This window comes from Triticum aestivum, chromosome 5B (assembly GCF_018294505.1).
Source record: "Triticum aestivum cultivar Chinese Spring chromosome 5B, IWGSC CS RefSeq v2.1, whole genome shotgun sequence".
NCBI lineage: Eukaryota > Viridiplantae > Streptophyta > Magnoliopsida > Poales > Poaceae > Triticum > Triticum aestivum.
This window is the reverse complement of record NC_057807.1, coordinates 664,588,463-664,598,968: the sequence shown is the minus strand read 5'-3', so window position 1 is coordinate 664,598,968 and position 10,506 is coordinate 664,588,463.

The following is a 10,506-nucleotide window of genomic DNA, read 5'->3' as shown; positions in this document are numbered from 1 at the left end:
GGAATTGTGGAAACACTAGCACCCAAATCACACAAAGCAAAACACTCATGATCTTTAGTTTTAATATTTATAGTAGGTTCCCACTCATCATTAAGTTTCTAGGTATAGAAACTTCCAAATTAAGTTTTTCATCAAAAGATTGCATCAAGGCATCAACGATATGTTTGGTAAAAGCTTTATTTTGACTATAAGCATGTGGAGAATTAACAAAGGATTGCAACAAGGAAATACAACTCTCTAAAGAACAATTATCATAATCAAATTCCTTCAAATCCGAGATAGTGGGTTCAATACTACTTAAAGTCATGACCTCTCCAATCCCACTTTTACCAAATTTAGCATTAAGATCTAAAAACTCCGAATTCTTGGGACGCCTTCAAAATAAAGTTGACTGATGTCTACTACACAACCTTCTTCTTGTAGACGTTGTTGGGCCTGCAAGTGCACAGTTTTGTAGGACAGTAGAAAATTTCCCTCAAGTGGATGACCTAAGGTTTATCAATCCGTAGGAGGCGTAGGATGAAGATGGTATCTCTCAAGCAACCCTGCAACCAAATAACAAAGAGTCTCTTGTGTCCCCAACACACCCAATACAATGGTAAATTGTATAGGTGCACTAGTTTGGCGAAGAGATGGTGATACAAGTGCAATATGGATGGTAGATAAAGGTATTTGTAATCTGAAATTATAAAAACAGCAAGGTAGCAAGCGATAAAAGTGAGCGTAAACGGTGTTGCAATGATAGGAAACAAGGCCTAAGGTTCATACTTTCACTAGTGCAAGTTCTCTCAACAATAATAACATAGATAGATCATATAACAATCCCTCAACATGCAACAAAGAGTCACTCCAAAGCAACTAATAGCGGAGAACAAACGAAGAGATTATGGTAGGGTACAAAACCACCTCAAGGTTATCCTTTTTGTTCTATCTATTCAAGAGTTCGTAGTAAAATAACATGAAGCTATTCTTTTCGCTCAATCCATCATAGAGTTCATACTAGAATAACACCTTAAGACACAAATCAACCAAAACCCTAATGTCACCTAGATACTCCATTGTCACCTCAAGTATCCATGGGCATGATTATACGATATGCATCACACAATCTCAGATTCATCTATTCAACCAACACAAAGTACTTCAAAGAGTGCCCCAAAGTTTCTACCGGAGAGTCAAGAAGGTGTGCCAACCCCTATGCATAGGTTCATGGGCGGAACCCGCAAGTTGGTTACCAAAACATACATCAAGTGCCACATGATATCCCATTGTCACCACTGATAAGCATGGCAAGACATACATCAAGTGTTCTCATAAAAGACTCAATCCGATAAGATAACTTCAAAGGGAAAACTCAATTCATCACAAGAGAGTAGAGGGGAGAAACATCATAAGATCCAACTACAATAGCAAATCTCGGGATACATCAAGATCGTGCCATAGAGGGAACACGAGAGAGAACACGAGAGAGAGATCAAACACATAGCTACTGGTACATACCCTCAGCCCCGAGGGTGAACTACTCCCTCCTCGTCATGGAGAGTGCCGGGATGATGAAGATGGCCACCGGTGAAGGATCCCCCCTCCGGCAGGGTGCCGGGAAGGGCTCCCAAGAGTTTTTGGTGGCTACAGAGGCTTGCGGCGGCGGAACTCCCGATCTATCTTGATATTCAATGGTTTTAGGGTACGTAGGCTTATATAGGCGAAAGAAGTCGGTCGGGAGATGCTCGAGGGGCCCACGAGACAGGGGGTCGCGCCCAGTAGGGGGGGCGCCCTCCTATCTCGTGGCCTCCTCGAGGCTCTTCTGACATGAACTCCAAGTCTCCTGGGTGATATTCTTCCCAAAAATAACACTGCCGAAGGTTTCATTCCGTTTGGACTCCGTTTGATATTCCTTTTCTTCGAAATACTGAAACAGGCAATAAAACAGCAATATGGGCTGGGCCTCTGGTTAATAGGTTAGTCCCAAAAGTAATAAAAAAGTGTAAAATAAAGCCCGTAATCATTCAAAACAGATAATAAAATAGCATGAATGCTTCATAAATTATAGATACGTCGGAGACATATCAGCATCACCAAGCTTAATTCCTACTCGTCCTCGAGTAGGTAAATGATAAAAGAAACAATTTATGAAGTGTGAATGCTAGAAAGTGCACAAGTTTGATCAATGATAAATTCAATCACCCTTACTAGCATCATTATATGTCATAACAGTAGTTCATCTCATAAAACTTTTCACGAACTAGTAACAAGCAATTCACATGTTAAAACATAGACCATAAACTTTCTTGAAAACTAGCAAACTTCATTCTTAGTCATCAAACAATTGCAATTCATCTTACTTTCAGGAAGAGTCTATGTCAGAGCTTTGATTTAGCAAACTTCACATACTCAACTATCATATAGTCTTCTACAACTGCTAACACTCACGCAATACTTGTGGTTATGAAGTTTTAATTAGACACAGAGAAAGATTAGGGCTTATAATGTTGCCTCCAAACGTATTCACCTTTGGGTGATGTCAACAATAACAGTTCATGCTAACGTACATCCAATTGGATATATATATCAGGATCACCCTAAGACAAAGTGCTTGCCAAAGGATAAAATGAAAAAGGGAAAGGTGAAGATCACCTTGACTCTTGCATAAAGTAAAAGACATAAAGTAAAAGATAGGCCCTTCGCAGAGGGAAGCAGAGGTTGTCATGCGCTTTTAGGGTTGGATACACAAAATCTTAATGCGAAAGAACGTCACTTTATATTGCCCCTTGTATATGGACCTTTATTATGCAGTCCGTCGCTTTTCTTGCTTCCATAACAAGTTCATACAGAGCTTATTTTCTCCACACTAATAAGTCATGCATATTTAGAGATCAATTTTTATTGCTTGCACCGATGACAACTTACTTGAAGGATCTTACTCAATCCATAGGTAGGTATGGTGGACTCTCATGGAAAAACTGGGTTTAAGGATATTTGGAAGCACAAGTAGTATCCCTACTTGGTGCTAGGAATTTTGGCTAGCATGAGGGGGAAAGGCAAGCTCAACATGTTTGAATGATCCATGACAATATACTTTAACTGAGATGCGAGAAAACATAACCCATTACGTTGTCTTCCTTGTCCAACATCAACTCTTTAGCATGTCATACATAATGAGTGCTCACAATTATAAAAGACTAGTCGTCAACCCGTGCAATTGCACGGGCTAGTTATTTAGATAGTAGCTTTGTAGAATAATATTGAAAACTATTAGTTATTTGTAGAATAATAGCCAATTATGAATTCGTATTCTTTGTATTAAGCTCCTGAAAGTCTATTAGTTAAACACAATAGTTTGTGCATGTAACCATACACGCAAGTAATATTTGAATCTATTCAAGATCATGATAGTATATTTTCCATAAAATATGAATAATTTCTTTCAGATGTGCCCTTAGCTCATGCAAAATAAAAAATCTTTATGGATAATCTTACGATCATTACCAATTCAGAAGACATACAATTGTGGGAACATATAATATTCATACATTTACAAACAACACACTACATTATTTTCTACAAAAAAGCACACTATTTTCTTAAATATACACAAAGAGCAGCATGATGTCTATAGTCTTGCCATTCTGTCAAACTAAATAAAGATGAGCCCATGAGTTCCGCCATTTTTTGAAGTTGAGAAATACATGGCTTCATCGTATACGCTAATTGTCGACAACCTATACTATGAGTATTATCCAAGTGGAAACGCTGAGCTGTGCGCAATGAAAATCATAAAAACATTGTGACTATCTGTTTTTCATGCAAATTAATTGAGTTATGTACACGCCTGCAGCTCTGGCAGTTGTAACGATAAAAGGAATCAAGTCCCGAGACCCGTCCCAATTATCGACAACCTATACTATGAAAAACAACCTGATACAAACCTTTAGTATAATATCGTCCCGAATCCAATCCACCATTAGAAGAAACTTAATTATTTCTCTACTCCCACAGATCAAGTAGAAGTAGTGTCAAATATTCTAATTGTCATACAGATCAAATGCATAGTACCGATGAGGTGTCATGCACTTTACAAAGTAGAAAACTAAACTGGATTTAATAATTGCAAGGAAGAGAAAATAGATTCAGCAGAGATTACTATAGCTTCCTAATGATATATATAGATGAGTTGAAAACCTAAAAGTTGTTTCAGAAAAAAAATTGATTTCAACTCACACCCAAATGCATATTTTGTTTCATTAGAAACAAAAACAAAACCATTGGAGTAAATGTACATGACACCATGCTTTGTAACTCTGAGAAATAACAATCTAAAATGGATATAAAAAGGCGCACCTACAGGCAACTCCTCCCAAGGCAAAACGTAGCAATAGCTTCTATCGGCTGGCTATAATATATTTTAGTTTTGGGCTATGATGTCGATAATACTTGTCGGGAAATAAATGTGAATCCACAAAATTAATTCAACAATAGTTATATTCAATAGAGAATAGAAATAAGAAAGTATTTTAGCTCTTCATGGCTAGGCAGAAGATATTTCATCTTCTATTTGAGGTGGGACAAAGGAGTTAGCAATACACTCGTAATAGGAGAGATTCTAGAAAGGTTTATCCATGAACACGTATACACTTTTTGACCTAAAAATACCTCATTTGCTTCAGAGAAATCTGATAATATGGGACTTTGTAGAATAACTAAATATATAAGAGGAGATTACACACTATCAAGTCCTCTGAACAAAAGTATAATATGAAGAATCCAGTCCTATTCATGAAATATTAATAGGAGGCACGTGCTAGTGAGTCCATGCTTTGATCTCCTGCATGTTTTGTTAAAAACTGATTGGAAATTGAGTGCCAATAATTCGAGAGCATAAGGCATAAACTAAAATACACCAGCCAAGTTAAAGTAATTGGAGTATATGATCACGCTGCGGGAGGAAGCAATATCATCTAAGCTAGAACTAATTAGTATAGGTACAGATTTATGCAGTCTAGTTGACAATTCAGTTTTTTTAGGGAAGGTAGTATATATTTGAAAGACGTTTTTCTCTAAGCTACATCACCACTTATATATGCTTTGCAACAGTTTTGGGGACAGGAAAAACTATATTTAAGTCTGAAGAAGCTAAAAGCAATAAAAATCACTATCCTATCAGCATGGTCGCATATTGGATCAAGTAGAAAGGATAAATACCTCCTAGATCATGCACTTGGTGATATAGGCAGACTGCATCGCAACCCCTCACAATTTCGCATGGGGATGACCCGATTTATGTTTACATGTCTGAATGAACATGTAAATCCGTTGATGATGTTGCACACCTTTTCCTGTAAGTAGTTACCAGTTCACTCACATACAGAAGATCAATAACTAAATTCTAACTTGGTGAATACACCCGGCAAAACATGTCGTAATCCCTATCCTCCACATTGCGCTACTGGATTGGTCGCTGCTCATAATCAATATTTCATCAATATCTAGTACTAAATTCCAATATATTGTTGAATATCCTTGCAATCTCTCACCCGAGAATGACCTGGAGGACAAAGGGAGGCACAGTGTTAGCAATACTAATTAGGATCCATACAGGCATGACATCGTCTTGTTTGATTCATGTACGGACATGTAATCCGGTCATAGGTTATGTATGCAGCTAGCTTAATTAGGCATTTATATATTTCTATACTAATCTACCCATGATGCAACAGAGAAAATGCAAATCACGTACCTTTGTCCATAAAGCGATGTCTCCTCTGGATGCATGCGTTTATTTTCTTGCTGGCTGACTGGTGTGTACGTCTACGTATTTTGGTGTTGCTTGGGGTAGCATGGGGCAGAAACGATCAAGTGTTGATGGGAAAGCAAGAGGTTAGACATATACTGCAGGTGGATCGATCTGAGAAAGTTAGGTTGATTGGGTGCTTCGTCGTCGCCGCTGGGTTGCTGTGGGATAGGGAGATTGGCGTGGGCTGTGGCAGACTCGAGGAGGAGGGGCTAGAGCAGGGGAGAGAGGACACGCATCAAGCCATGAAGGAGCGATGGTGCATCTATAATTTTTCTTAGCGATGGTGCGTGCACAGGTTTTTAAATTTTGGGTGGAATTGCACCGTATACTATGAGGACTCTATCACGGTTGCTTATTTTTATCTAAACCACAGTTTAATATCCGGAGGCTAAGTTTAAGTGTCTTATGAGAATCAACGTGCAGGCTCAGTTTTTTTTTGTTGAGAATCAGGCCCAGATCTAATCTAATTAGTAAAAGAATATAAGATTTGGGTCCTAGATAAACGGGTTGATCTCCACCGTAATAATTCGGTCCCACTTAAGATGAATGGTTCTTAATTACTAATTAATGTGGTAATTTCTGGGGAGTCTGTAATTAGTATAGGTATAGATGTCTATGATAGTATATTTATATGTGAAATCTCTCTTCCTTCAATATTCTTTTATGAATTGTTCAAATGACCAATACAATGCTTGCTAACCGTCAATAAATTTACACCCTCTACTTCTTAGATGTGAAGTCATTTCTACCCATGGGATAAGTAAATGAGACATATATAATTTCAGATTTATGACATTCAACTCATTCAACCATTTACTCATAGGATATAAGTGAAGCACACGAGTAAATGAAAAATTACTCCAACAAGATATAAGTGAAGATCAATGAGTAGCTAAATAATTATGAAACTATGTGAAGACTCTCTCTCATTTAAGAATTTCAGATCTTGGTATTGTGTTCAAAAACAAGCAAAACAAAATAAAACGACATTGCAAGGATAGCACAACTCATGTAAAGAAGCAAAAACTTAGGCTCAACCGATCCTAACCGATGATTGTCGAAGAAGAAAGGTGGGATGCCTACCGGGGCATCCCCAAGCTTAGATGCTTGAGACTTCTTGAAATATTATCTTGGGGTGCCTTGGGCACCCCCAAGCTTTAAATTTTGTGTCTCCTTAATTCCTCTCATATCATGGTTTCTCTATTTCTTATCAAAAGCTTCATTCACAACAAACTCAACAAGAACTCGTGAGATAGGTTAGTATAAACCAATGCAAAACCTTATCATTTTCTACTGTAACAAATCACTAAAATTATTATTCAACATTGCATACTAAATGCCTCTGCATATTTAACACTCCTATCCTCAAATAGAATCATTAAACAAGCAAACATATGCAAACAATGCAACCATAACAGCAATCTGCCAAAACAGTACAGTCTATAAAGAATGCAAGAGTATCAATACTTACCTAACTCCAAAAATTATAAGAAAAATATTAAGCTGTAGAAGATTTATCATAGCTCAATATTAAAAAAGATTTAACATTATATCATTCTCTGACTTTTCTAGGGAATTTTTGCAACAGCGGTAAACTTTCTGTTTTCAAACAGCAACATGTATACTACTAGCAAAATAAGCATGGTAAAGGCTATCCTTGACATTTTTATTCAAAATAAAGATGCAAAAAATTAATATAAATAACAGCAAGAAAATACTAACAAAATAAAATGACGCTCCAAGCAAAACACATATCATGTGGCAAATAAAAATATAGCTCCAAGTAAAGTTACCGATGAACGAAGGCGAAAGAGGGGATGCCTTCCGGGGCATCCCCAAGCTTAGGCTCTTGGTTGTCCTTGAATATTACCTTGGGGTGCCTTGGGAATACCCAAGCTTAGGCTCTTTCCACTCCTTATTCCATAGTCCATCGAATCTTTTACCCAAAACTTGAAAACTTCAACCACACAAAACTCAAAACAAAACTCGTAAGCTCCGTTAGTATAAGAAAATAAATCACCACTTAGGTACTGTAATGAACTCATTCTAAATTCCTATTGGTGTAATATCTACTGTATTCTAACTTCTCTATGGTTCATACCCTTACATACTAGCCATAGATTCATCAAAATAAGCAAACAACACAATGAAAACAGAATCTGTCAAAAACAGAACAGTCTGTAGTAATCTGTATCAAACGTATACTTATGTAACCCAAAAAATTATGAAATAAATTGGTGGACCTGAGGAATTTGTCTATTACTAATCTGCAAAAAGATTCAACCTAAAAGCATTCTCCAGTAAAAAATGGCAGCTAATCTTGTGAGCGCAAAAGTTTCTGTTTTTTACAGCAAGATCACATAAACTTCACCCAAGTCTTCCCAAAGGTCCTACTTGGCACTTTATTGAAACAAAAGCTATAAAACATGCTTACTACAGTAGCATAATCATGTGGACACACAAAAATAGTCAGGGTAAATATTGGGTTGTCTCCCAACAAAGCGCTTTTCTTTAATGCCTTTCTAGCTAGGCATGATGATGACAATGATGCTCACATAAAAGATAAGAATTGAAACATAAAGAGAGCATCATGAAGAATATGACTAGCACATTTAAGTCTAACCCACTTCCTATGCATAGGGATTTTGTGAGCAAACAACTTATGGGAACAATAATCAACTAGCATAGGAAGGTAAAACAAGCACAACTTCAAGATTTTAAGCACATAGAGAGGAAACTTGGCATTATTGCAATTTCTACAAGCATATGTTCCTCTCTCATAATAATTTTCAGTAACATCATGAATGAATTAAACAATATAACCATCACCTAAAGCATTCTTTTCATGATCTACAAGCATAGAAAATTTATTACTCTCCACATAAGCAAAACTCTTCTCATTCGGAATGGTGGGAGTAAACTCAACAAAATAACTATCATGCGAGGCATAATCCAATTGAAAACTAAAATCATGATGACAAGTTTCATGGTTATCATTATTCTTAATAGCATACAAGTCATCACAATAATCATCATAGATAGCAACTTTGTTCTGATAATCAATTGGAACCTCTTCCGAAATAGTGGAATCATCACTAAATAAAGTTGACACTCTTCCAAATCCACTTTCATATTCATCACAATAAGATTCAATATCCTCCAAAATAGTGGGATCAATACCTCCTAAAGTTGACACTCTTCCAAACCCACTTTCATGAATATAATCATCATAAATAGGAGGCATGCTTTCATCATAATAAATATTCTCATCAAAACTTGGGGGACAAAAAATATCATAATCATCAAACATAGCTTCCCCAAGCTTGTAGCTTTGCATATCATTAGCATCATGGATATTCAAGGAATTCATACTAACAACATTGCAATCATTCTCATCATTGAAAGATTTAGTGACAAACATTTTATAGATTTGTTCTTCTAGCACTTGAGCACAATTTTCCTTACCATCATTCTCACGAAAGATATTAAAAAGATGAAGCGTATGAGACAAACTCTTTGACCGAACAGTGCATCTGACTCGTTGAACCACCTAGATGGCCTCGCTAGCCTAGCGCTCCTAGCACGCCTCGCTCACCTCACTCGCATGCATGCACGTCACAGCCTCCCGTGCATGCAAACCCACGTTGCAGCGTATGCACGTCGCCGCCTCCCATGCATGCATGCAAGGCCTGGAAAGGCTGAGACGGGCTATTTACTGCGGTCTCAGCGGTCTCAGGCCCAGACAACGAGATGGCCCAACGGTCCATCCAGTGTGCCCGATATTTGTTTAAAAAAACGAATCTCCCAGCCAATCAGATTGCATCTCGCGGATCACCCACCCTCCCCACAGATTCCTTCTAGAAGGGTTAGATCGACGGCCCTTGTTTAGCGCTAGGGTTAGATGAACGGTCCTGGTTCAGCGCTAGGGTTAGCGGGGTTTGGGAGGGGTTTGGAGGAGTCAAAGCTATGTTTGACCAGATTTCAAATGAGCATAATAAATTAAATAAAAATCAGAAAAATTAAAAACCTGCGCACATAGTCTTCTTATGTCATATACTAACGATTTAAGTTGATAAACAAGGTTTACATACATTTAAACGATAAGTTCATGTGTATTGTATGATATCTCGAGTATCTCAAACTCTTTTGTATGAAGTGAAGAGAAGTGTTTTGGGGAAATAAACATGAAAATTTCAAAAAACTGACCACAGCTTCATTTTAGAGTGACTAAGAAGGATCCACGCTTAGTTTTTCATTTTGATGTTTTACACTTATTTAAATCTTGGTCAAAGTTAAGTTTGACCAGAATTCAAATGAGCAAAACAAATTTAAAAAAATCAAAAAATGGAAAAACCAGCGCACATAGACCGTATATATAGAATATATAGAATATATGTTTAGGAAAGTTATTTGGCTGATTTAGACAAGGTCGAAAAAAACCTTGCTTAGAGATGAGGCCGTTTACCCTACCTTTGGACCCTCATTTTAGCACATTTTTCATGAAAATTTCAAAAACCTCACCGCAGCTTCATTTTGGATTGACTAAGAAGGATCTAGGCTTAGTTCTTCATTTTGATGTTTTAGACTTGTTTAAATCTTGGTCAAAGTTAGGTTTGACCAGAATTCAAATGAGCAAAACAAAATTCAAAAAAATCAAAAAAAAAAGAAAAACCATGTGCTCATTGAAACATCATCCAACAGATTTAAATATCATG